Below are 21,153 nucleotides of genomic sequence, written 5' to 3'. Positions count from 1 at the left end.
AATTTGTTTCAGCTTGTTTCCATGTGGAGTTTGGGAGCAACAAATGCCTTCATACAAATGCTGGTATTTCAGAAAAGGGAATACAACTGCCACATAAATGTGCACGTAACATAAGAGGAAACAAAAACAAACAACAAAGCAGGAAAATCCCCTCCCTCCTACTCCACTGTATAGAGGTTTAATCCCAGGGTTACTGGCCCTGCACTCTGTATTAATAGAAGGCCTCTATAAAACACAAAGGCAAATCCTGAGTTGAAAAGAAGCAGCCTGCCCCTGTTACAAGCCAGCCAACTGTCAAACTGTCATTTTGCTGTTCAGCCAAACAGGAGACTTGTGTAATGACAACCACAAAACTCATTTAAAAACTTTGAAAAGGCAACTAATGAGCCCATTCATGCTGACAATAAATTATTCACTAAAGCACTGATCCCACTCAACAGACACGACAGAGTAAACTTTAAACACCGTGCTGGAAGGCCCAAGACGACAGGGAGACTTGGTTAAAACCTGCTACAATCCAGTAGCAGCACAGTACATTAGTTTGTTCTGTTCTTGAATGAGGAATTGTACTGTTTTTTATTATTATTATTATTATTATTATTATTATTATTATTATTATTATTATTATTATTATTCTGGTTAAATAAACAGTTGATGAAACAGCATGTTTAATTTGTTTTGCATTGCTCTTAGATTATAATTTATAGTTTTTAAGATTTGTGTCATTTACCAAATGTTTGGAAAAAAATACAAACATTTTGAATTGCAAAGTTTGATTTATTAAAATGTAGAACCCCAAAACTCCTTATACAACAGCATGCAACATCCTGTTTCCCATAAATAAAGCTTGCTTTGGGCCATTTATCCACGTAGGAAAGTTTAAAGGCTCTTTTAAACTTCCCAGCAGTCTTGTAAATAACAAAACTTTAAAATACTTCAAATCAAGGAAGAATGAATAAAACAGCAAAAACATGAAAACAGATGCCCAGATTAATCACTTAAGACAAACAGGGTCACTTATAGCAAACCCACTTCAACAGAGTTAAAAATATGCTAACAGTATAATAAAGTGGGCAACATAAAACATGTTTACAGTGTCTGTACTCTATCAGAAGTAATTAAACAACAGTTCAACCACTGTCTTATAAACATGTGTTTTCTTAAATTGAGCAATACATCTACTGTGTCACTTCAAAGATTCCACCTTCATTTAGATGACCTACTAGAATATTATGAGACAGGAAGAGATCTACAAACTAACCCTTGTTCAGAAAAAGAGAAAAACCAACACTTAGACTTTCCTACCTGGTGTGCAGTCACCTGTTTTACTTTCATCTGTAAAATCAATCCTCTTCAGTGCCAAAGTTCTGTTCTTGTAACTTTAATTGTTCTAGAGAAACCCTGCTTCTTAAAATGGCAATGTGGATGCACGAAGACAGAAAAAAGGCAGTATCTACGTAAAACATGGCAAGTCCTGACTTATCTTCCACTGTTTACTTGACAAAATTCCAGTGCCTCTAGTTTGTGAAGGGTGTTGCCAATAATCCTTCTTTGAATAGGTGTCACATGTCTTGCCCCAGTAACCTGTCTGACAAGCGGGATCATCTTATATCCCATTGGTGGAAACTATTTCTGCTTCCTGCAACAGGTTTTCCACACCCTAGTGCTTATTTCCATAACAATGTCCATCATGTCAGTATTCCCAGGATTTAAAGACAATTGAGTGACAAGCTACTATGATATTATGTAGAAGCACTAAACATGCAGATAGTTATGAATTACTCTTTTAGCAGACGTTTTTATCCAAAGCGACTTACAGAGACTAGGGGATGAACTATGCATCACAACTGCTGCTTCAGAGTCACTTACAGTAGGACCTCGGTTTTACGTTTCATCCAAAGGACGGAGCACAGGGAGGTTAAGTGACTTGCTCAGGGTCACACACAGTGTCAGTGGCTGGGACTGAACCTTGAACTTGGTAACAAGTATCTTTCTTTAACCACTGGTTTCTAATCAGATTTTATAACAGGTTACCTTATAAGTTTGTATCTATACAAAAGCTAATAAAACTTCATTACCTTATGGAATACCACCTACCGAGTAAAGCTATTGTGCTTGAAATATATGTTACATTTTTTAATGCCCTTAAGAAGACAAGAGCACCTAAATCACAAAGGTGGCCTGTGGGGCAGGTGTAATGTTATGATACAACAAGGACTAAGGCTATGTTTTGCCTGAAGGATACAAATATATTGATTTCTGTTTAATATACAAATTGGGGGGAAAAAGAAAAGGTACTTTTAACTGATGGGTAAATGTCAGTGTATTCTAATAAAAGGCACATTATTGTCAATGAAATACAGTACAACAGCAGCTGAAAAGGGATTACTACCTTTTCTATAGCACCAGATCACAATGCAACACATATACACTGGGACAGAACAAGATTAGAATACACAACTTGGATTATTATTTCAGGAAACTGCCATTTAAAAACAAAAGCAGTTCAATAAAACTTTTTTTTCCTGCAATAAAATCCACTAATAATGCCTAGGCAAAAAGCAAATAAAAGAGCAGGTCAAAGTACCTAATCTAATTACTTCCAAGTAAAGATCTGAAGTATAATATTGGGAGTCTACCACTTTCCTTATCTATACCACTAGCAGAGACACACTACCATTTTGCGGCTTTATTTTCTTACATTTTTATAGCACTAGTAATGTAATTGTTCATTAATCAATACATATACCAGGCTTAAGTATTGCTTTTGATTTGGGTTTTTTAATGAGAAACAGAGGTTCTCAATTGCTATTCAAAAAACATCTTGCCAGTGGAAAAAGCTGAATTACAATTTATAAAACACTATGGACTTAAAATCACAGCTGATACACTATAGTTGTATGTGTTTGTTTGATTTCTGAAGCATATAATAAATTTATGCCTGAAGCAAAGTATTGAGTAACAGTTTACTAGTTATGACAAGAAGTGGTACCATCTAGTATAACTTTTATATTATTATTTTATTGATTTTTCTTTATTTAAGGATCTTTTTTTTTTTTTTAAGATTTACAGAAAAGAAAACAAATTTCCTTGGACAGTTTTTATCTCAGCAGGAGGAAAGTATTTCAAACCATGTACAAATTGCAATTACCTCTTGGATTACTTCATCAGCTAGAAACACCAATTTGGTAATGTGTGTATCAATCTTATGAATAATATGTTGTTCTTCACAGTAATCCTTGGATTCTGTAGTATCTTACTATCTACACAAGGACTACAGTATATGAAGCAATTACATTTTAAATCAAATGCTCTCTGTGTGCATGTAATTAATTTGTAAACCGAGCGTAATCTCAGTAATGGAGAAAAATGTGGATCTGGGGTGTGGATATTAAGATATAGACACCTTGCCTGTACATAATTATAGTGATAGCCCTGTTAGGAAGAAGATTTGGTACATTTATGTGGGCTTTACATGACAGAAAGAACAATTCAACACTTGTATAATGTCCAGATTGAATTCCTTTCTACAGTTGTACTTGCTAACCATTGAAGAGGCTTTCTAATGCATTCCCTATGGTCTGGTTTTCGGGATACAGTATCACTTTTAGTCTGCTAACTACGCTCAGAAGCTGCTCAAGGGGTGCAGTTCCAGTGTTCAGCATGGTAGTTGTATCAGCGCTTAGTTGCATTCAGCAAGTCCTAACGGCACAGGTATTATTCAGTTATCTGGGAGTTGTCATCAAAATATTATCAGTTCTGGGTCTTTTGAGAACCTGTATAACAGGACTGTAACCATGGTGAAAAAACAAGAAAAAGTAAACCAGTAATGCTGACTAATATGTCATGCATTTAAAACAAGAAAATGGATAGATGGAAATCAACACTAAAAGAGCAGCAGCGTAGCCTAAAGCTGTAATATTTTTTTTTACTAAAGATTGAGTTTTATGTGGCTCGGGTATACCTTACCACTAAAAATGTAGAGAACCAATTCATAAAAAGGGGTATCTGTACAAGGTTAGTCCAAAGAGAACTTTACAAGCAGGCTTGTTTAAAAAAAACAGCCTGCATCTCATTCACAAGACACTGAACTCCTCCTAGCCTTATGTGACTAAATGTAATTATTTTCCTTGACACAGAATGAGCAGGGAGCTCAACTGTAACAATCTATAGGCAGCTGCTCAGTGACATAATTACTGAGATGCAGTTAAGGATTATCCAATCAGATTATCCAAGTCATATTTCCCTCAATGATATACTGTAACCCAACACAGGCACTGCAGAGTATACAATCAAGCTCACAGTTCTGAAGAGCAAGGTCTTTTCTCTTATCTCCCTCCAAAAGAACTACAGAATGCATATTATAGGCTATACGATAACAAGTGGTACAAGCAACAATCATGTGTAGTCAGAAGTCAGCACAACAGACTAGTTCAAAATTGCTAGCTGGCGTGCTTAATATGCCATGTCTTTTTCAATAGTTATGTGTACAGCTAACTGTTAACAACAAAAATAACAATAAAAAATATTTTAAATCCACCGCATGGCATACATTTTAATTTCTGTATCCTTCATAAAATGATATTTTTTCACCTTTATCATAAGGTCAGCCTAATCTAATTCCACCTATTGTTTAACACTGTGTGTTACTAGGACACTTGCATGGTATTAGAACAGAGAAGGTTTCTGCTTTTGCAAGTGTGTCACTATGGCTAGCCTGAAACACGTACATACTAGTTGCCTTGGAAACCAGCACAGCTAGGGTAGAGTGACAAGCTGTGTTAATTCCTTCACCCATGAACCCCAGGGGAACAGCAACATTCATCTTCATTCTCATTTGTGTCCAACACTGCATTAAAATGATTATTTTCCACAACAGCTTTGCTAAATGCCTCCATGTTTGTGAAATGTATGTATCTGCAATACAAAGTATGATGTGGATCAATTAAACAGCATACTAAAACTGTGATAACAGATTTGTAATTTTTTTTTTTAAATATCAGTTACATTCCTAAATACTATTTTTTGTGTAAACTTCCTTCTCATTATGGTCCATGAGATTAGGGTTAGGGTTATATTTAATGTCTTTCTCACAGCACAAAAAAATCCATGGTGCTAAATAACTCACATTTTACAGTATGAAAAGTGTGAAAATATAAAGCCCTTACTGTTGAGTCCTAGTTACTCTCAGAAGGGTTTATAAAAATAAAGGATCTGTAGCGATTAAGGCTGGTGACAACACAGTTAGTTAGCAAGTTAGATGAATTAATCTTCAAGTTCAACCTTCTAAATTCTGCCCTGCAGGCCAGTGCTGTAAACAAATGAGTTACATGCTTTGGGTTGAAGTCGTTAACCCCTAGGTAATCCGTGAAGCATTTCTCATTTTGGAAACAGGGTTTCCACCAGGGCAAAAGTGTTACCAGTTATTTGAGCCACGTTGCAGTGCGTCAAATTGATTCATTAAAAGTTTTAGTTCTCTCCACCCCATGAGTCCATTTCTCTTTTAAACTCCAATATCTTGTTCAAAGTACAATTAACTGTAAAACAGTTCATATAAAGCTAGCTTTTGTTCTTATTTTTTAGTATCAGACTAAAAATATTTAAACTGATGTGGAGTCAAGGTCATTAAAACATGAATCATTACTGGTCACTTTGAAGCTATTATTCATCATAAATCATGTATCAAATCTGCAATACTATAGCCTAACTAATAATGACATTGACTGGGCTGTGTAGTTGATTCCAAAATTCAAATCAAGCACGACTATTTTTGAACAGAGCACACCCAGTGATCCAGTAATTCTAACTCCACCTACTGCACAGCTGTAATAAAATGAAATAACCTGTGCGCATAGAATACTTTGTGGAAATAAAAAAAAAAAAAAATAACTGAGGATAAAGACATACCTATGGGCATGACAGTACATAGTTACCTTTGCATTAATAAGAAATAATACCCAATCATACAAGAGATACAATTATTCAACATCATTAAAAGAAGTACATTGATGTAACCAAGATCTGTAAAGGAAAATACAAGTACAGAGTAACCATTTGAAAAGGGTCTGTATCAGTGAAAACCAGACTTCAAACGTTCCTGTACTGTCAACCATAATCATTAATCAGTTCAATGGTATTATGTTCTCAGATGCAATTTACATATTTGTTTTATGCAAGACCTGGTACAAATGTACATTACAAGCATTGTAGAATGAAAAAAAAAAACTGCAGAACTCTTTAAACAAAAAATATTATCAAAATATTTTAAATTGCTTTATTACTTACTGGCAAGAGGGAGCTTTTATTGCGGACGTCATGCGAAAGGGATTGCAGGTGCTCTACTGTATAGTAGTTTATAGTTTCTTTGAAAACGGAACTGTGCAATATTTCTCAAGGTTACTCTGTATTTATTCAATGTGAAAGGGCAAGTCCTGATTAAGAAAGCATCTCCTGTGAGTAAAGGACTGTCAATGTAATACTCAAATTCAAGTATGTGGGGGAGATAAATGCAAAACATAATGCAAGTCTATGGAACAACAGATTCTGTTCAGCCATTGGTTTGAAGTAAAGGCTTGGTAGCTTTTGATTAAAGTTATGGATATGGAGAATGCAAAAACAAGTTTGTAGCCAAACTCACAAACTTTTAAAAGTAATTGAAGTGAAAACAAAACAAACAAAAAAAAACAAACATATACATATTCTTATAAAAAGTCGAATGAAAAAACATGGAAACAAGTCTCCAGGGTTGCCTGACAGATACAGCGTATAAATCACCCTTAAAAACAAATCTATTTTAAAGCATATAAAATCACATTTAAGAAAACTGAAATGCACTGGAAAGAATATTAATCTTTAGTATTGTACATATCACTATGTCTTGCATCTGTCTGAATCAAGCTTTAAAATACATTTTCATTTCATACTTTACAGATTCTTAACATAACTGACATGATTCATATAAATATGCGTTTTAGAGACATTTCCCAATGCTCCTGTTAACTTCACTTATAGAATTGTAATCAGAATCAAGGTCACCCCTTCCCAAAGCTAATAAGTGTTTTTTGAGTTCTATACTGTTGATGGTTCCTCTATCATCTCCATGACAAACACAGTATAAAATGTATTTATCTGATCAAAAGTTAAAGCTTTGAGAAACAGGCCCCACAATAATGCCCAACAATGTAATTAAAGACAGTAAATCATAGCACTATAGGTAACTCAAGAGCATTTAAAAGGGTTATAATTATTACAGCTTGATTGCCACTGGGACTCTTGAGCAGGTTAGCTCATTACTTGAGTGAGTGCTTGAATCAATGTCGGATTACAATGACAACAACTGTGTCTGAAACCATGAGTTTCATGAGGAACACAAATACATAAGCAAGCGCCTTCTCGCTCCTGAAAAATACTATTATACAAAAACATAGCAAGAGGAAAGGAAACTTGTTTGAAGAATACATGACACACATTAAACAAATACAAATGAAAGGCATTTTGCTCAGTTAACCCTTCAAAATACAATATAGAATGGTAAGCTAGTCTTGCTGTTTAACATTGCAATCCATAATGCTAAAGTAGGGTACGGCGGAAGCATCTTCAGTGCACAGAAAGAGTTACCATACAACTACACTATATGTAGCTCAATTCCCAATTCTGTTGAGAGGGCGAAATTGATGTTGTAAAGTAAAGTCTTAATCTTTAATCAGTGCAGCTGGATCAGAAGCGCTCCTTCAAGCACCAATGATAATAAAATCCTGTACCTCTGGAATACACGGTTTGTTAAGATTCTGAAGGGAGTCCATCACGGCATTACTTTACCCATTAACTCAGTCAGGTATGCAGTGATACAGGTCTGAGGCACTGCTAACACTGTTATGTCTGCATTGTGTTGTGGCTATTTATTAAAAATCAATTAAATATTTTGCTATTGGTATAAAGGCTTTTTCATAACAATGAATCATTTTTTTTTTTTATTTAAATCTTGGATCTTAAGCTTGTACAAATCCTAATATGAAGTAAAATCATTGTTTAGGGATTTGGTTAGCTTCTTCCGGATAAGCTCACCACAAGACACAAAAAACTAAAGCCCCTCTTGAAATCACATCTAATGCAGAATCATGTATCAGTTTTAAATGACTCCAACCATGGAACAGTATCATAACCAGTTTTCTTGTACAGACTTCAAGATGTTTGTGATCATGGATATTATAATTCGCACCTTATTTGGCAGTCTCTCAAAAAGGTCAATGACTGAATGCTCACGCATACATGTTATGTGTATAGTCCCGTTTATGCCAATCTGGTGCCTTTTACAAGTGCTAAACCTATTACAAATCTGCAACATTTCATTATTAAATTACACATTTTATGTAAACTGCATTGGTTTACTGCAATTCAACATCAGTATTTAAAAAACAAGCCTAAAAAAACATTAACTATAATAACCATATTTATATTGTTTCAACCCATATTCACTCATCACCACGAATAAGAATTTATAATAAAATTGCACAAATGCAGATACACTTGTGTACTGTGCCGCTTGCGGAAAAGTCTTGCAATAAGTTTCACCAAGTGCTGCAGTTCTGAGGATAGTTCTCAAGAATGATAGTAGGGAATGTCTGAGTCTTATCACCACAATTAGTGATTATCAAGATCTTAGAAATGTACACCTGACATATGCTTATGTGCAGACGTGCCTTCACCATAACCTCTTTGGTCCCTGGGTCCAGTGGTTAACCAGTAACATACCACATGAGGATTAAAAATAGACAATTGTTCTATATACTGGTATTTAATCTAACTTCTACCTTCCATACACATGCATACATAATTGTATACAATCACCAAAAAAAAATGAATACACTTAATTTTGTACTGTTACAGTTACTATAATTACTCTAAATTATAAGTGGTGTTCAATTTCACACCTGGATGGATAATACCTTTTATGTTATGACTATAGAGAGACAGGAACTGAACATAGGTTGAGCACCAATTACTGACACACAAAACCAATGTGATAATATAAAAAAAACATACTAATTTAACAATCAATGTTTAATCAAGCATGGTTTAATGTATTGTACTAACATGACAGAACTGCACACCCTAATAGTTGGATGATACTACTTAACACAGTTCACACAACTAGCTGTTTACACTGCCACTGACATTCCATTGTATTGTAAAAAACAGCAGCAAAAAAAAAAACAAAACAAAACAAAAAAAAACAAACAGCTTGGTAAATACATGTCCACCCTTTGCTGAGTTTTGTGTTTTTAAATCTATTTTCTTTTTATTATACCACACAGCTTCACCACTGATAATGTATAAATATTCTTCTTAGGGATTGATGTTAACCGGTTCATACTGCTATGCCAGAGGTGTGATGGAGTGCTGCATGATACCATTGCAATAAGATACATGTTAGTAGCAAAGCATACCATACAGTGAAATCTTCCTTTTACAATCTCTCAAGTACAGAGTAAAATGGTCTAAATTAGGAGCTGATAGATGGTGATCTTCACATGGTCTTCAAATTGACTGACAGTCTTAATTGAGAGCTACATGGAACATTGTAAGAAATAGTTTCTGTTTCCACATCTTGCGAGATCATGCATTACCCAGGAGTGTAGCGTATTCCCATTGGAGAAGCAATGCTATACCAGGGCTCTCCCCAGGCTTTTTCAGCCGGACGGGCCACTCGGCTAAGTGGCTGTCGCTACCCAGCTGAAAGACCCAGAGCTGCTCATCTTGCAGATGCTACTATGCCTTTAACGATAAGGATTAATTGTCTGCTAGCAGACTAGATCACTTGCGCGCGCTGGGTGAAAATAAAATACCTTGGAACCAAATGACAGCTGTGTTGCTGTGTTACGTCTTGACACTACATTTAACTAATCAGAGAGTTGAAGGGGTGGGTAAAGCACTTCGTGAGGCTGGAACGTTTATTTTGGAAGCAAAAATAGTGACAATGAATGTGGAAGTGAGCAAATTGAAATGGATGATGAAAAAGAAAAAACATGTAGAAAATGAAAAAGAGCAACCTGATTTAGGCAATGAAGAGCAACTTGGAAGAACCACAAGAGGGGCCAGTGAAAAAAAAATAAACATTGTGATAGTCGGTATGATGTTAAGTGGGAATAAAATGGAAGTGGCTTTTTTACAGCAAGGAATTGGGTGGTATGATGTGTAAGCTGCCAGAAACACAAAAAAGATCACAAAGGATCAGGGGGTAGATGGAGCAGTGTAGCCTGTGTACAAATTAGGGTGGATTATTATTCATTACTCAATTTCTTATTATTATACAAATTCTTTGTCTTATTATATATTTAAGGTAATGCAATTTTATTTGTCCATTAAAAGTGCTCCTGGCTATAATGCTCTGCCACCCAGCTATACAGAATTCCTGGCGAGAACCCTGTAGTAATGTAGCGTGTACCAAAGCTTGCTGGATGGCAGTGTATTTAATTAGGATTTACTATAAGTAAGGGTAATTCGATTTTTTACTGCTTCTTTTGAAGCCAGGACTGAATCTTTGAATTAGTGACAGCTACATTAAATACTTTCTTGAAAAGTGAACCGTTTTTTATATAAAGACCATCCTTTTACAGGAGTTAGAAATACTAGACTTGAATATGTAGAATCATTTAAGCCCCTTCATTAAGCAAACAACCTTAAAAGTCTAAAACATGTATTGAGTAAAATTGTCAAAGCCAGGAAGAACAGTGAAAAACAGACTTATAATCTGTTGTTTGTTCACATTATTTTTAATGAGAATACCCATTTCAAGTGTCATCCTAGGATGACTAAAGCACCATGTATTATTAAAATGTTTGCTGAAGTTAAGAGGTTTACTAGTCAGATGGTTAAAAACCTGCAATTTGAAATGCATTCAAAGTAAAAGCAAATCTTCACCATTGTGTCAATGAGGTTCACATTCATGAATGGTTAATGCAACTCAGAAAAATGTCTCTCAATAGTCTTTTATTTGTAATACATACTGTATACAGTATATTAAAATGGTATGCATGCTATGGTCCAGAACATCAGGAAACAGGATCTTTCAGAGACTGAACAATTATTATGTCTCTCCTAACCCAACAGACATGCTCCTGATGCTACTTGCAGCAGTAGGCGGTCGTACAATCTCTGTTACAGTTTCTGAAGCAAAACAGCAATGAAAAACGGGAACATTTTTGTTAGCAGATAAAACGTGACAGAAACCCACTGCAAAGATATTTGAAATACAAAGCACTGGTATGTTCAGTAAGAGCCATTTTAAAATCTGTATGGGTACAGGTGCTTCTTTTCTTTAACTGATTTCCACAAATAACATCATGCAAGAATGACTCGTGAGCAGAGAAATGTGCAGTTGGTCCTAATCTGCAGCTTGAAAGAAAAAGATGTACATATGATTACAACACTCACAAGGTACAGTGCCAGTTGTAGTGTTGAAATATACTTATTTAAAAAAGACATATAATCTTAAAAGCCAGGATGACACCTCTTGGGTTGTTTGTGTTACCAGTGCTTATACCTTCTACTGCAGCTTTAGAAATAACCAGTGGCAGAAAATCCGACAATCCTCCTCTGACACAGTTGCTTAGCAACACTCAAGCTTCTGGTCTGCAGCTGATGCCTTCAAAGTGCAAAGGCAGGATTTATCATTACTTATGACTTTTACTTGATCTAGACAGATTAACATGCTATGAAAATACCCAGTTTCTATTCCAGCCCCCTAGAAAACATGCATCAGAAATATGCAAGACTTGGTTGGAGATTCAAAGTCAAAATATACATCAGCGGTCCAAAGGCTCCCTAATTCAAATAGTAATTTACACCAATATTTGGCACTGTCAATAATATGTTTTTTAATGACAGTGTTGGTTAGGACACAGCCTGCCTATGGGATTAAATAGCTCACTGATTTGTCTGAGATGAAAAGACAAGTCCTTGCTTACTGATGAAATGTATTCTCTGTCTAATTGTGCTCTCTAATCTCCTGCAATTGTATGTGAGGTTAGGGGGGAGAACGCTATGGCAAGACTGTCTGCAGACACAGTGCAATGATACATGCTGTAGGTTCTGTAACTAATCAAAACACAGCTGTTATAGAATAAAATTCAAAACACCACAAGAAAAATACACGCTACTGCCATACTCAACAGACAGCATGGTAGGTATTTGTTTATTCCCAAAAATTAACCAGTATCTGTAAAGTCTCTTTATAAGATTTTACTTCACAAATTAGTAAGTAAGAGATAGTAAGAATCAAATAGCCATTAATAAAAAATGCAAAGCAATTAGGATATTTTGGGAATGGCAAGCTTATGGAAAGTTCAATTTGATATGATAAGCATTTCACACTACGAACTATGAGCTCTTCTTTTAGTGACATGACTTCTGAAATACAATTTTCTACTGTTTTGGGGAAGAGCCATTTATCGTCGACAACATATTAACAGTTTAAAATAAAATAAAAAACATCCTTGTGTGTAATACATTTATTCAATATTGATCACTGGTATTAAGATGAATAATAGAAACTGATAATAGAAAGTGATAGTCCCTCTCTTTTCTTTTAAATAGAAGATGCAAAATGAATTCTCAATAACTAAGAATACCAGAAAATATTACTTTTTTTTTAGAGACAAAAACCTGCAGGCATTGCCTGTGTCAGCAAGACCTCTGCATTTAGTTATCTTGGATTGCACTTTCCCATAGCTGACAGTGGCAATTAAGGTTGAGGTTAATACTGCAGTCAACAGTATCGACAAAAAAAAAGTGCATATTCCTTCACAGATGCTATGTACCGTACAGTTAAGTTAAAGTAAAGCTACAGAACAAGCCCAAACTCATATGCCTACCACTCTGGCTGAAAGTAAATATGCTGCCAATCTGACTGAAGGCTACCAAGAGCACTGCAAAGTTAATGTGTTATATTTAACAATGACAGTGTTCTTAATGAACTGTAATAATGATAATTATTGGTCACTTCAGTGACACAAATGTTATTATTTGACTCTGTGACAAACTATACAAGACAGGTTCATAAACTCAGTCATGAGAAAACTTCTGTCAATGCCAGCTCCTATCAGATATGAAAGGCCTTTGACAGATAAGCAGTATTAAACACGACATGTTTAAATAAATGAATATATATATATATATATATATATATATATATATATATATATATATATATAATGTATGTGTATGTATGTATGTATGTATGTATGTATGTATGTATGTATAATATAATTATACATATAATTGTAGCAATGTAGACATGTCCTTGTATTTATTTATTTGTGTTTATTTCCAGCACATGTCCAGTAATAACACTGCAATGTTTTAGTCATAGGAGAGCACGATGTGGGGCCCCCTCACTGCTGGGTTTCTCAAATACTTAATCTGGCTTTGTTCAACCATTAAAAAAAAAAAAAAAACATTAGAACTGCTAATACACTTTCCAACATATATTTATGGCTAGGTGCAATAGAAATTAGAAGCAATAGTATCTAGTCTCTTTAAATAAAATACAAACAAAAATAAAAAGTATTACTAAAAGGCTCCTCAAGCATTTCAAAGCAAGTTTTCCACCTCTCATTTAGCTAATGTGAAAACATTTCACTGCATGTTGTAGGGGCCTTCACTCTGGAGTCCCTAAAGCCTCATTCCTTTTAACTTATCTTCTGCAAACAGCAATGTGGCTTATTTTCACAAACCCAAAGTTTGCTCTTGTTGATAACACCATAGCAACAGGGTTAACAGAAGAGTCTTATTTTTAAAAGCATGGTGACCAGCACACGCCCTGTTTAGCATACTTTGTACTGTAATTCAGGCAACAGAGTTCAACAGTTTAATGTCATTTGCTTTGCAACAATCATGGTAAAATACAGAACTGTAATAGAATGTGTTGCATTTTGTTAAAACTTTACTGGTCTTTATATTTGTGTTTTCTTTGTGATGTCCCCTCACAACAGCTCAGTGTACAGAAAAAAATGAATTACAGCCGATCACTTATCAGCCAGGGTTCTCAAATTACCTTTGATAAATGTCTGGGGTTGCAGTAACACTATGAAAATATCAATATCCTATATTAAAGAGAAACTTCACCGAACATGATGCATGGCAAATGTGTTGCAACCCAGCACATTTGTTTTTTCAATGGATTCATTAAGTCATTTTCATTAAACTGTAATAAATTCACTATGTCCTAATCAAAATCACTAATATTATTACACTATATCACACTAATCTACTTGTTATAAGTTATGCCTCTGCACATTATTGTGGTTTGTTATTAGACTAGCTGGCCACAGCTTTTTGAGAAGTTCGGTGCCACATTTCTCATTTCACTCCTATGTCTTGCCAAGTTTCTATTTATTTTCTGTGTCCTGCATTGTTAATATAGAGGCTAAAAACTATTCAGAATATAATTGCTTTATTTAAACAGATTGTACATTACGTATTCTAAAACACAGCTGTATTACCACAGTACTTTGTCAATTTAAAATATAACCCTGTAATTCAGAATGTACAACTGAATAAGCATTGTGTAAACAAATATTCTCGTTGCAAACGTAACACAAATAAAATATTAACTTTTGTGGTGCCGGTTGTGTGCTTCTTATGCCTAGTATCCAGTCTACAGAGTAGATAAGCAACAATATGACAGGGTTTACTGATTGTACCTAAACCCTGTGAAGCCATGCAAATGCATTCATTTTCAAGAAGAAAGGGAATGGTTTGGGTCATCAGGGGCATTTGAAAGTCATGTTGCCTTGTGATAGATTTTGTTTGACATAATCTGCCAAAAAAAGAAAAAAAGGAAGAAATGATACTGGCATGATTTGATCAACCACCTTGGGGAAGGTGCTGATACAGAGATATTCCTCAAAACAGAACCTGGGGAACTGAAAGCTGTGAACAAGCATTGTCCGTGTGCTCATTTATATAGACTTGAGCCCATTTCTCCAGAAGTTTGGGCTAAACTGTCATCCTGTATAATATAGTTTGCACATGAAAGTAACAGCTAGGTCAATTAATGATGCTCTCATAATCTCATTTTCGTATGTGTAAATTCCTAGTTGACAGCTATGCAAAACAGCAAAATCTGCTCCTGTACCAACAAACCACCATAGCCACCATGAATCACAGTGAAGAATGGTTTTGTTTCACAGAAAAGTTTACCTGTAGTTTATTTTTTTTTAAGAAAACATGTTGGTGGGAAAGATTTTGTTTTCAAAGCGGAGCAAAAACTCAACTGCATCGCTGTAAAACCTAAATTGCACAATTTTCACAGATCTTGACAACATCCCAAAGTCCTGAAGTTCTGATTGAAACATTTTAATTAAATTATATAGCTTTTTTATGTATTTTTGGAATGATAATGTAACAATTATTAATTTGTCATAATAAATCATATGTGTTCTTTTCCCCATGGAAAACTGGCACTGACAGCCCAAACCAGCAACCTCTCATATGTTACAATACCCTTCCTTCATGAAGTTGTTTTGAATAAATATATTTTTTCACTTAAATCATAACAAATGAGCATTTTGTTATGATACACTTATGAAAGCAATCCTTTTCCTTCTGGAGCTTTTGATCATTTTGGCTGAATACTGAGCACTCCATCAGTAACTGCTGTCTCCAGTTCTGATTAGCTCATTCATGGAACAAAATTCGGGGCTGTCGCTTTGGAAAATGGTCTCTTTGCAGGGGTAAATGAATAGTTATTGACTGAATACAGGTCAAGTGGACCATGGGCACTTGGCAAAATGAACACTGAAGAAAAACTATTATGTGTGGCACTGAAAGGGGAGGGGAGAATGAAATAACAGTTTGTAAAACCACACTAGAGAGGTTGGATGACGGAATGGTGTTTGGTGACTATGTAAAAAGATGTATGTTCTAAAAGAGGTCAAGTGATGCAATTTTCACTATTCCAAGGGCTCAATTAAATTACCGTTTTGGGCAAAATATATACGTGGAGAAATATTTATTTTGTCATCACCATCATTACATCCCCAAAAATAGTCCCATCTTATAAAGTAGCAGCTTTAGAAAACTACAAAATAACAAAGTACCATAACTGTGTAAATATTTTATGCTCTCACTGCGTAACTGAATTGGGCCCTTAGACTTAACCAGGTGAAATGTGTAAGTTACATAGCCAGCCATCAGTGAAAATAAAGTACCGGTATAACCTTAAAACAATAATTTAAGGTAAAAAAATGCAGATTTATAAATCAATCTAATTTTAGCAAAGATGATATTTGCTGGGAGGTTTCAAGCAGACTATAGAAGTTTTACAAACCTTATGGTCACTCATGAATAGCCAGAAGGATTATAGCATTGCTGTGAGAAATCAACACAAACCTTTAGCTTGTGAATGTTCACAATTCTGACTGATGGGAACTAAATGCCCTCGTCATGTGAAAAAACAAGAACAATAGCATCTGCCATGATATATACATTCTCAAGTATCACATTCACCTGTAGAACCCAAAGTGCAGCCTTGCCTAAAATAAAATAAGAAAAGCTACAACATATTTCACTTACTAGAAATCATTTTTTCTACGTCAGAGGTCTCATGCAGCTGCTACGTTGTTAGACAGCATTTGCAAAACTTTGCTCTTGCTAGACATTTTTCAAATGTCCAGCTAGGCACTGCAATCATTTAGCCATTCAACAGAAACTGATTTCTTGAATAAAAATGCCATGATATTTCCAGTGCTAGTACTTAAAACATACAATTCAATTTAGAATGAATTGGAAATGCACTGTTGATCTATATTTTCTCATGTAACTTTTAATTACTGCGTTTAGGAAAATACACATGCATGCCTGGCACCTTTTCATTCTCCATTTTACATCTCTGTTGCTGTAAAATGTTTACTTCCATACCTGCAGCTGGTTACAAAATTACAAGCTTATTTTCTACCAAGTTGTAACACTTTTTACTGAATCTTAATCACACACGCCTCTTCAGTTCTCATGTTAGACACTAATCTAGGGCCACATCAACATGAGAGTAAAAAAAAAAAAAAAAAAAAAAGGTACTGGAGCTGTGCTAAAATAGATAATGGTACATTATAAACATTTAACCTTTACAAACGTGTATGTTTAAATAGCAATTGAGTCCAAATACACATTAATGTGTAATGTACACATATCATACATCCCTGGATATATAAATAATTTACAATAAACTGCGGAAAACACTTTCTGTGACACTTACAGAGTCTGTAAAAGTTACGAAATCTGCTGTCCATAGTTATCCGCGTACTGTAGTCAAACCAACTAATCCACTACACTTCCTTTTAGTTTACAGAAAACAAGCTGGCTGACACATTTCCTGCTAACGGACCTTTCCTCAGATAACAGAACACTCCTGTCAACAGGATATCCTTTACTCAAAACACTGCTATACTTAATACAGTCTCAGTTTCACTTGGTATACACTGGACAAACAAACCAGATTAAACACTGTAAAAATACAGTACCACTCACTGTAATCGGTGAAAACTATTTGTATGGATTACTTAATGTTCTGAATTCATATTTCAGCTGCTTTGGTAAACACAACTGAGTAAGACCTTCAAATGTTATTGGGCATAAAGTGCATTTCAAGCTTCCTAATACTCCTAAAATCAATTTTTAAAAAATGCCTTATCGGTTAGTTTTCACTCATGCAAAGGCTGGATCTCCAAACCTTTCGTCAGTCTTGACATCAGCATACAGATAGATACACAGTAAAATCCCTCACTCATTAAATATTCTGATCACCCTTAGCAATGCTGTAAGATAGAACATTATATATTAGGGAGGTATAAATAGCAATCTGACAAACTAAACTGACTCGACGATCTGTCCATTTCTACTTGTGTAAAAAAAACAAAAAAAAAACCCTATGGTAGTGGGGCATTGCAGGTTTGCAGAGAGCACATAAAGTTATGCCCTAAGCACAGTCCCTGAAAAAAATGCTGATCTGAATATGATTTATTCAAACTGTTTTGAATTATTACAAAACTAACTGCTAGTAGAGAATACATTTAAAAAAACTGACCTTCATGAGACAGCTGCGTTCTAATGTTTCAGCAGATGCTAATGGGAAAACTGGCAGGAGCCAACGCTTTCTGCAGGCATCTGTGATGACATGCAGACGTTTTTTTTCAGAAAGGGGGGTTTATCTTTGTCTCTATGGTAACTGTGTCTCTGTGTGGTTATTAGAAACCCTGAACTTCCTGTGCTTCTACACAGCAACCAATCAGGGCACCTGTTTTTATAGGCGTATAAAACTCATGCTGCACTTCTCATCCACATGAGGGGGCACTTGAAAACTGAGGCCCATAAGAAACTTACTGTGAGAAAGAAAATGAAACACTGACTACAACAAAAGAGGGATATACAAAATCCCACTTGAATGTTGCTTGAGTATAATATCAGACATTGGAACTGTAACAACCATACATAAGGCATTTGTTATGGCACTGTATTTTGTTTTGTTTTAAGAGCAGTCAAAACATTGGAACAGATAAAAAAAAAAGTATGAACTACACAAGAAATACGTCTTTCTAAAGCAAGGGGAATCAAACACACAACTACAGTATTAGATAATCATTCAACATAATAATGTACAACAGTATCACGGAGATCAAAAAGCACCAGCTTGGTAAACCTTAGCAATGAAATAAAATCAAGACGCAAAGAGATGGCAAAACAATTGCCTTGAACGGCAACAATGCAGCTGGCTATGTGAGCAGATTGAATCAAAGGCATAAATATGGGGAATGGAACGTTACCTATACAACAAATATTATACCGTAACACCTTTGATAACCACAATATCATACCTATCTGCTTTAACGGACATAAAACTTTCTATCAGTTGTATATCAAAAGCGTTATTTAAATGTGCTATCACTTCATTTTTATTTTGAAAGCAGAATCACATTAACATCATTTTATTTACAGCTTATATCATATTCATCAGGCTTTTGTGAGTCCATTTAAAATAATTCTACAATGAAAAAACAGCTTTGTTTTAATACAATAGAGAGAGTTCATGTCTGACAGTCTCTACAGGGGTTCAGAAGGGGCTCATTCCTGTAGGATTAGATGTATAGCTAAAATGGTAACAATCCACACAACTGTTACCAAACGCTGCACAGAAGCAAACCCTGCAGTTACTGTGAAGGATCGAAAATGTACATTATCTGATAACTGCTCCTGATTAACAACACAGGATTCCACACCGCCTACTAAATTCCCACTTGAATTATCCAAACAAAAAACAATTCAATTTCCTTAACTGTGGCTCACAGTACTATTTTCTCCTTGTGATAAAACGAATGACCCTTTATTTCCTGCATTCTCCACCTAATCCAGTAGAAAAGCACATGGCTATCTTCAATATAAACATTAACATTTTTATTTCACAGCTCCAGTTCCACTAGAGCAAGGGCCAAATGGTTCATTATGAATAGAACTACTATTACATTCACACATTCTGATCTGTTTACAACCCACAGCATACTCACATGTACTTCTATACTACTGCATTTTAAACTTTTACCAATACATAAAGCCAAAGCCACAGATCAGCATCAACATTGAATTAAAAATCACTTTTGGAATTCTTTTGAGGAAAAAGTTAAGTGCAAAACTTAAATTTTATTTTTTTTGTGATAAAAAAAAAAAAAATCCATATAAACCTATATCAAATTGAACAGGTTCCTCACAATTTTCTAATCAAGAAGCCACCCCTTCCGAAAATCTGTTTAAAAAAAAAAAAAAATACAAAGCCATACATGTCCTGCATGTAATTTATTTGGAAGAGCATTCATAACCACCCTGTGTTCAGCGATGACTCCAGTAGAGCCAAATTAGAAACCAGGAATCAACAATCATATACAGCAGTAACCTTTTAATCCTGATCTTCTTCAGATAGCCTCCTTTGCATGAGTTTCTGTTTTAGCTCCAATTTTAAATCCCACTGGTTAATCCTTCCATTCTGGTTTTATTCAATATTTCTGTCTGTGACCACAGTAGATACAACATATATTTAGCTCTGTCTCCACTCTGACTGAGCTTTTGCTGTGCTCTGGAATTGAGGGAGGCACACAGAAAGACAGTTTCTGCTGGGTCCTAGTTTCTCTAATGTTAGTTAAAATAATGTCTTCAATTCTTCCGTTCTTTCCCTCAGAGAATATCAACAGGCATTACTGTATGTCAAAAAGAAGTTGTGTTATGTGTCGATAGCCACATCAAAACACTGTAGTTTCTATCTTGAATATTTTTATTTATTTTTTTAGCTTAGATGTACTTACATTTTACTGAAAACCTCTGGACCCTAATTGTGATTTAGAATGCATATACAATATAAGCTATAGAAAAGTACACATGTTTACATACAGCATTACAAACATTTTAGTTTATGGTTAAGTTAAACAATATATAACAGTCATAAAAGGATATAACACAATGATGAATGTTAAATCCAACACCTTTAAGAAATAAGTAGCTTTGAAAAAAAGAATTAAAAACATGACCTTCACAATCGTCCCTTAAAAGCAGAAAAAGGAACCCGATCCCTCAGGAGGGAAGGAGTAATTATCTCACAGAACAGCATTTCTCAATCCTTCAACAAGTCAATCACTGGGTTCCATTTCAAACGAAACTCATTTGTATTGTTGTTTAATAGATGAGCCACTCTTTCTAGTTTAATTGACTCAGTCAGATCATTTAACAATTATTTGTCTGTGGATATGTTGTGGGTGTTTCAATGTAGCAGTATTATCTTACTGACAGACAGATTTGCATTTCAGAAGTAGGAACTGTGAAGACAAATGTTTTCTACCAAGATATCACTGTATTGAAAAGAAGAATCTGTGCAATTTCAATGCAGTTCAAATAATAATCATTTTGATCCGTCTACATTTCTGTTGCTCCTTTATGGTTTCTCACATCTTGAAATCTTTAACTTTAGTAGACGTTAGTATATTACAGTACAAGTTTCTTGAACCTTTTAGGAATGCATAATCATTTCAAAGGGTGTAGCAACTGTAAATATCATTGAAGCATTATTGTCAAATATTGTTGAAACTGTATACCTCACCACCATTTGCAAGTCAGGCC

At 34.9% G+C, this 21,153-nt stretch overlaps 1 protein-coding gene across 8 annotated transcripts in view; it reads right to left on the bottom strand.

Annotated features, from left to right (window-relative positions):
- The window catches only part of LOC117423577 (forkhead box protein N3-like), a 73,895-nt gene that overhangs the window by 50,138 nt on the left and 2,604 nt on the right, over nt 1-21,153 (bottom strand). Inside the window, exon 1 of one of the 8 annotated variants that reach the window (XM_034039614.3) lies at nt 19,940-20,100. The exons of 4 other annotated variants lie outside the window; for them this stretch is intronic. The gene's annotated coding sequence lies outside the window, so the exon portion shown is untranslated. Of the gene's footprint in view, nt 1-1,305; nt 1,888-17,254; nt 17,276-18,082; nt 18,188-19,939; nt 20,101-21,153 lie in introns of those variants that run through there. 3 more of the 8 variants (XM_034039643.3, XM_034039659.3, XM_034039622.3) reach the window with 3 other exon arrangements.

Source organism: Acipenser ruthenus, chromosome 18 (assembly GCF_902713425.1).
Source record: "Acipenser ruthenus chromosome 18, fAciRut3.2 maternal haplotype, whole genome shotgun sequence".
Classification (NCBI taxonomy): domain Eukaryota; kingdom Metazoa; phylum Chordata; class Actinopteri; order Acipenseriformes; family Acipenseridae; genus Acipenser; species Acipenser ruthenus.
The sequence above is the reverse complement of the archived record's forward strand: the minus strand, read 5'-3'. Positions and strand labels throughout refer to the sequence as shown.